General features: G+C 38.7%; 1 long non-coding RNA gene across 1 annotated transcript in view; it reads left to right on the top strand.

Moving 5' to 3' along the window:
- Nucleotides 1-195: 195 nt before the first annotated feature.
- The window catches only part of LOC148187488 (uncharacterized), a 34,817-nt gene continuing 27,555 nt past the window's right edge, over nt 196-7,457 (top strand). The window contains exons 1-2 of the long non-coding RNA XR_015778761.1: nt 196-271; nt 355-417. This is a non-coding gene — a long non-coding RNA (uncharacterized LOC148187488). The remainder of the gene's footprint in view (nt 272-354; nt 418-7,457) is intronic.

Raw genomic sequence — 7,457 nt, 5'->3', positions numbered from 1 at the left:
GTCTGATTTTTATATTAACAAAACGTCACTTTACTACGTGTCTGACAGTGTGACAGAGGTCACTTACAATGACAAAATGCCATATATATATAATTTTTAATTTGGATGAAATGGTCCTTTACTGGAGGGGGCGGTTCTTAGATCAATACCAGGACCCAGACAAGGGGCGGAGTCTATAAAGAGGAAGAGTATCACCTGGGATCTGCTTCCTGCATTGTGACAAATGTAAGAGAGAGCAGCTGAGGCCAGTCTTTGTTTGGTGTTTGATATGGTAGGCTCCTTTAACTTTCCTTAAGATTATGACTTTAAGACTTCATTTGGCTTACTTATCCATGCATTTTTTGTACTTTTTAGATTCTTCATGTTTGGTAAGGGACTAAAAGTGACTGCTTTTAGGCACATCAGCCAAGAAACACAGTATGTTTTAGCATACAGTGATGGTTTTGAGTTTGTGATGTCATTAACCTACAGTCCTTTTTTAAAAATCCAGTCAGTGGCATGTGTTTTTAATGTGTGTCATTAAGTATTCAAAACAGCTGACAAACTGTTACAAAAGCCACCCACTGTTATTCCCAAGTTTCTTAGTTTATGGTGAACCTTTTTCCAAATTCAACTATGGGCTTTTTTTGTGTATTATATTGTGGGGCTTTCTGACAAAGAGGGACTGAGTAATAGAGCAGCCACTTTGAATGCTTGCCTTACTTTGCAGTTTGAGTCACCACAGCTAACTGTGTGTGGGTAAGTGTGGAGTGGTGTGATTCAAATTGGATGATGTGTATAATGACTTCCCAGAGGGTTCAGTCTAGTGTTATTTTGTTATTCAATTATTGTTTTGGTGATTTAATTTGAGTGGTCGTTTTTTTTGTTTGGTTGTTTTTTTCCAAAAATTAACATATATCAGAAATACAGATTAACATGCAATAATAATAATAATTATAATAATGATGATAATAATAATAAGAACAAGAAAAACTTTTGATTTATAATACACAACATTGCAGCTAACTGTTATCCATGAGTCCTTGTGCAGTCATGTTAGCAAGCATACACTAAATTTCTCTGGGGCACTATAACAGCAGGGCTAACTTGTATACAAAGCTAACAGTTGCATACTATTAAAACATATTGGCCAGGTAGCTGTATTATTATTATTCCAAGTGTTTTCCAAGACATTCTTGTGAGCCACAGCTAAGTGTTTTGTAACTCTTTGAGCAAAAGACTCTGAAATACTGTCTACTTTAGAAACAAACATGGTGTATAAATAAATAAATCTGCTGCTAATTATTCTTGCAATAGCTTAGTATTGTATGCATCATCGAAGGTTATGTTTGCACATGGCACTTGAGGTCACACTGCCTGTTTTTGTGGGCACAGCTTATTTAATATGCAACTCCGTGTTATACATTATATGTAGTCGGGGGTCCCTACTCCATCTTTCAGCTAAGGGAGATTGACCTTAAAAATGTTAAAGAGCCCTGATTTAATGCATTGTAAAATATCATCTGTATGTTTGTAGGAGCTGTATCTGGGTCTCCTGTGTCTGAGTATTACTTGGTCACATTTAAATATAAAGATTTAATGTGCTAGTATAAAGCATTGACCTGCTGGCTAGTTTACGGAATAGATAAGAATTCAGACATCAATATTATTCATAGCCATATTAAATACTGCCTCAGGCCATTAGTTTAGAATACATTAAATTAGATGATTGTGTTATCAAAAGCAACCTGAGTTTTAATCAATAATAAAAAAAAGTCAGCACTGTTGTTAAAAAAAAACCAAAAAAAACCCCTAACATTTTCAATAAAATTCTGGCAGCCAGGTTGCAACTGCAATTTACCTGAGGCACATTTGCCAGTACAGTGCTACTGAGAAATACAGATAGAGAGATGATGGAGAGATAGAGAGAAAGAAATAATAGAGATACAAAAAAGTCAAGAAAATAAATGTGTAAAAGATACAATAAAAATATATTTAAAAAAAAAACTCCAAGAAATATCTGTGATATAACTGTTTAAGAATGCAAAAGCTGTGCATGAGTGATTTGTGCTGGATGTGCCAAAATATTGATCAGGGAATGTGTACAGTTCACAGTACAGAGAATGTGCAGTGCTGACCTCAACATCCACATCTATAAAAGATAATGGTTTGTAGTGAAGAGGGAGCAGTGTATGAGAGTTCAACGCTTACCTTTGAATGAACTCTGCCGCACATGCAGCTTCCTCCTGGTGTTCAGGGGTTGAGTGTGGAGTAGGCAGTGAAAAGCATTGCGAAACCAGACAAAAGGGTGGGCCGGGTGCCCTCATACACAACTTCACCCTCAATGCTCACCATCCTGTGCATACTAGTCGGACACCTCAGTATACTCAAGTGATAACCCTTTATAAAGCTTGATTTAGTTTTTCATTGTGATTGTGTCAGAGAGGCATTGATCCAGCTCTTGTCCTTTTGAGGGCTGGTGAGCTTACATTGCGTTATACTCATGGGTGTCTCTAATATTTAGTCCACCACCACTCCCATTTGGAGGAGAACACAACATTATAACCACTGTTAATGTGAATCATTCTAACACAACCACAAACCCCAGAGATGTGTGTGATCAACTCATCTCAAAAATGCAATGTTATCATTTTAACATTAGGATTTATCGCACACTGTTGAAATAAATTGCATTACATTGTACAAAGTGTTTCTCATTTTCTGGTCACTCAAGTGACAGGATTATTTTGACAACTTCATTAGTGGGTTTGCTCTTGAATAAATCAATTAGGGCTTTACTGTATTCCTTCATTGGTGAAGCATTTTATTTACACCAGTGAAGATAAGCTTCTCAAAATGTGCACAGTGGGGTTTTAAGCACAAATAGGCCATTTGTTTTTGAGGTCTATGAAGGGTGGTGCTTTGTGTCATTCATGTGTTTTCGCAAATAATCGACATGCAAACAAAGCTGTTAGCTCCACTTGTTTCATTCTGCTGGTGCACATTCTCTGGTCTAAAGTTTGTCTTTGCTCTGCAAGTACACATCATCCCATTCTCCAGGTAGGGGTCTCTCTCTCACCTGACGCTGGGCTGTTGATGCTCAGGATCTTAGACTCTCCCTCAACTGACAGTGAAGCCCTGGGACGCAAGGTGTCTCTCTCCTTAAAACTGTCGGGTACTGACTCCAAAAGCCACCTTTTTTGGTGGTATAATACACTACCAGTCAGCTAGACAGCACCTGGTGTGAAAGTTTGAAATGCGGACGGGTGTCATTGGTAACGCGGTCAGACGGAGCCTGTCGCGGCTATATATTACACCGCTTAATGGTGTCAGGTTGAAATGCTGCTGGTAATGACATGATATGAGGAGCTGGAAGGTCCCTATATTACGAGCGGTAAAGGTGGTGGATGGGTCCAAGGTACCTTGAACTTTCACCCAGGAGCCTGCTATTTGCTTCCCGTGTGATAGAAGCTATACCAAGATGCTTTTCTTGCCTAAACCCAACCACCTCAGCCTTTATTGCCTTGTGCTTTTGTTGCCTAATCCTAACTGTGCTTTTGTTGATATCCAGCTGTTGGTTGCGGCCTCAACAGCAGATGCAGAAGGATACCTAGAGCATAATATGTAAACAAAAAGTCAAAGCGGCGATATGTGACGACTTGGGATGAGAACATGTTTAAGGTTCATGATGTCATTGTGTACAATGGGTCCTCTGTGTCATGTGTTCAAGGTATGTCTGTTGCTCCTGTGGTCCGTCACCTTCATGATTGTTGTCTCTTTTAACATGCTCAATGCAAACACAAGATTTGTCTCAAGAGGGAGTAGTGCTGGATTTCATTAATTTTTTTAAGGTTTATAATTGTAATTGGAAAAGCTCTTTGGTGGCTGTTTGACAGTTTTGATAGTGACAGTGAAGCCATTCTGCTTTACTTCAATTCTTTTCATGTTTCCTCATGTTTCATCAACGAGGTTGAGAATTGTTTTGCAGCAATCAGAGAGAAGTTGTCTTTTTTCACTTGCTACTGCACTGCATAATTCATTTGGCATTCGGTCCCAGGGAATATGAAATGTCTCAGGCCAAGTCATTGCTGTAGGTGAAGAAAAGCTCGGTGGGCTCATGGTGTCCAAAGTGACAGGTACTGGAGAGGAGGATGTCATTTGTGGAGTAATAACACCAGTTTCATATTGTTCCTCAGCCAAGAGAGATGAAAAAAGTTGTAGAAATGGGTTTCCTTGCTATTAATCAGATCTGCAAAATGCTTATTTAAGCTATAATGACTTAAAACACTTCATGAAATCATACACTACAGACTTTATCAACATTTTGTTGTTTGCTGTTGAGCAGGTTACAAATCTGGGCATGAGTAAGTCTGCCTCCAGGTCAACTCCAGGTGCTACCTGCCAGTTCTGAGGATCACCCATAATTTCCACATTCTAGCAAAGAAATCTCTGCAGCAACTGGTCCATTTTTACACCAAGAAGACCAGGCAGTACTTTGGAAGTTACTCACTTCCTCCCCCAAAGTTGATGACATAATTTTACAGAGAGGAAAAGAGTGGTGAAGAGCAAGTACTGACAACCACTCAACTTAAACTTGGGCAAGGATAGTCAAATGACTAACAGAACACAATTTTTTTCCTTGCGTTGTCCCGCAAAGGCAATGAAGGCCTTGGTCAGTGAGCGTTTGAGAGAAAGCACTTTCTATGATGAAGCTGACAGAATCTCCTTGAGTAAGAATAGCTTTTCAAAACATGATTCACTCATCACTTTGCTTGACTATTTGGTCACTTTCACTCGTGCATATTGAGCTTCTCTGATACCATCTTTGTAATGTGCTTTAAAAAAAATCAGTCCAGGACCAGAGTGCCACCACACAATTGATTTTGAAGTAGCTGACACCTTTTAGCAAGAGTTAAAGCACACTTTCTTTGTAAAATTTGTGTGTATGCTCTCAAACCTGAGTGTCCACAGAGGAGTAAGTGGCTAAAACTGGACTTTTTGCTGTGGGTATTCAGTGATGTAATGGTGCTTTGGCGTTAGAGGATGAACAGGGAATAATTTATTTTGAAAGGAAAAGTAGTCCTCTGTTATTACCATTAAGCAGGGGATCTGTCCAGATCTGTCAAGAAGAATTGGTGGGTGCATAAATGAACTCCACCATCTGTCGAAGCTGCAAGACAAGTTGCTGCACATCATTATCAGCTGGGTTACTAATCTTGTTCCCAATTGGCAGCAATGTTAGGAAACACCAGTTCTGTACAGTGTGTCATTCCCAGCAGATTCCCCACGTGGTTTATCATATGCATCATTGCCAAGGTACTTGATTTGATTTATTCTTCCATGCAGGTCTAAATATGTGAATTGTTTCTCAACTGTGACTAGATGTTTGATGCATGAAGCCAAAACATAGGACATAATACCTTCAAAGAGATCATGCCTAATGCAAGGAGGCAAGCCAGGCTGGCAGAGATGGTAGTGAGACAGCTCACTGAATCAGAAATTCAAATTTTCCCCTCTGCTCTGGTGCACATCATCTTCCTGGACATTATCTTTGTATGAATGATCAGTTTGGTTGGGTCCTTTTAAGGCAGCTCAGCTGCAAATGTGGGTCCACATATTTTACAGAAGTTGACAAAGAAAAAAACTGATGCTGATACTCCCAACGGCATAGAAGCTAAATTATATCCCACAATGACACATACAGTCTGTTTCCAAATCAGTTGGATGCCACTGACCTCAAGGTCTTTGAGATCCTTGACCAACTGTGTCATTATCAAGGCCCAGTTACAATTCATGTATGAAAACTATGTCAGGATGCTTGTGATTCATTCACAATTGATCACAAAAGTCATCAGATTAAAAAAAAAAAAAGCTTCATTGCCAGACAACTAGTAGGGTCTTTGTAGGCTAACATTTGCTAGCTAACCAGTTAGCTAATTAATTACAGAGATATTGGAATACTAGCAATTTCATTTGTTATAGTTGTTATCAGAAAATAACCATTACACATTGAAATGATATTTTCTTGTTCCACAGCAATCTTGCCAATGATTTCTCATAATATTCAGTTTTAAGTGTGCATGTGAAAAACCATGGGCCATGTAGCATTTATACTCTATTCCTCTACTCCAACAAGAATTGAGAAACCTTAAAGCAAGACATGAATGTGCAAAAGGGGTAGGTAAGGGCCAAGTGAGGGTTGCATTGGGATTATGCCCAAGTCTTGAACAAAGCACTGAAAATCTTGCTCTCTGCAAATAAGAATAATTTACAATTTAGTTTTTGATCGATCAACTCAAAAAAAAAAAGTCCTGTAAAGTTAAGTAGACTGCAAGTGCTTTTTTTTCTTTCCTAACCTAATGGGTCAACTACCCCAGATGAGTCCTGATAAACCAACCAAAGCTCAATGGCTTAGAAGACACTGAATTAAAGTGTTTTCTGCTTGACTTTGCCTTCCCAAGTGTCCTTATTTATGTCTGTGTCATGGTGCATTTGTAGTGCTCCCTGATAGACACTGGAATGACTGAAATGGGCAAAAGCACACCTTCTCTGCTTCAGTGTTCCCTTAACGGGGAACTGTCTCATTGTAGCTGATGCTTTGTTTGCACAGAGTTTTCATTCTCTCATATGTTTGTATGAGTCTTTCACCCCCAAAAAAAAAAAAACATCAATTTTAACCTTTTCTATCACTGCTTTTATATCTGCCCCAGGAACTCCAAGTAAGACCATTCTTTTTCCTGTAGTTCACTGAGCAAATTTGACTGTCTGATATTGTGTTTTCCCTGGAATCCTTAAATGACAGCTTGAACAACAGATGAAGAAAGCAACAATTTTGCCTCATATTTTGAGATAAAACAGGGCCAGAATTTTTTGGAAACACATCTTCATCTGCATTTTCAGGCAACATATCGGTGTGTATGTGTGTATTCAAGTAACAAGTGTAATCTCACTTGTTCCCTGAACAGTTAGACTGTGCTTAGTCTTTTCTTTATGGTATCGTCAAATCAGCACTGCAGAGTTGTGACAAAGCTCCAGATTGTCACTCATTATAAAACCAGTTTGAGTGGGAATTTTTGGACACAATATTGCATTTGGCCAATCCTCACTTAAAAGCACATGGCATATTTCTGTTTAGTTTTATATGCCTTGGATATTGCTAAAAAAAGTATTAGAATTATTGTCTAGAATGCATTGCATTGCCGCTCACAACAATTTACTGTATTTTTGATAAGCAGCCAGCTTACTGTAAAATCATGATGTCATTTTTACAGCAACTCATTACAGTGTATCCCATTAAATCGCAGCTTTAAAAACGACACATAATAAAGTCAAAGTAGATTTTACAGGCAGATTGGGTTTTTTTGAGTTATTGTAGCGGAGAAACTGTGCATTGGTCCAGTTTGCAGTGATTTATGGTTGCAAACATCCTCCCAAGGCCCACTATGTTCACTTTTTATGGAAAAAGAGAAAGGACAGTC

Source organism: Plectropomus leopardus, chromosome 14 (assembly GCF_026936395.1).
Source record: "Plectropomus leopardus strain MGB_pleo_1.0 chromosome 14, ASM2693639v1, whole genome shotgun sequence".
In the NCBI taxonomy this organism is placed as follows: Eukaryota; Metazoa; Chordata; class Actinopteri; order Perciformes; family Serranidae; genus Plectropomus; species Plectropomus leopardus.
This window is presented reverse-complemented; position numbering and strand designations above follow the sequence as displayed.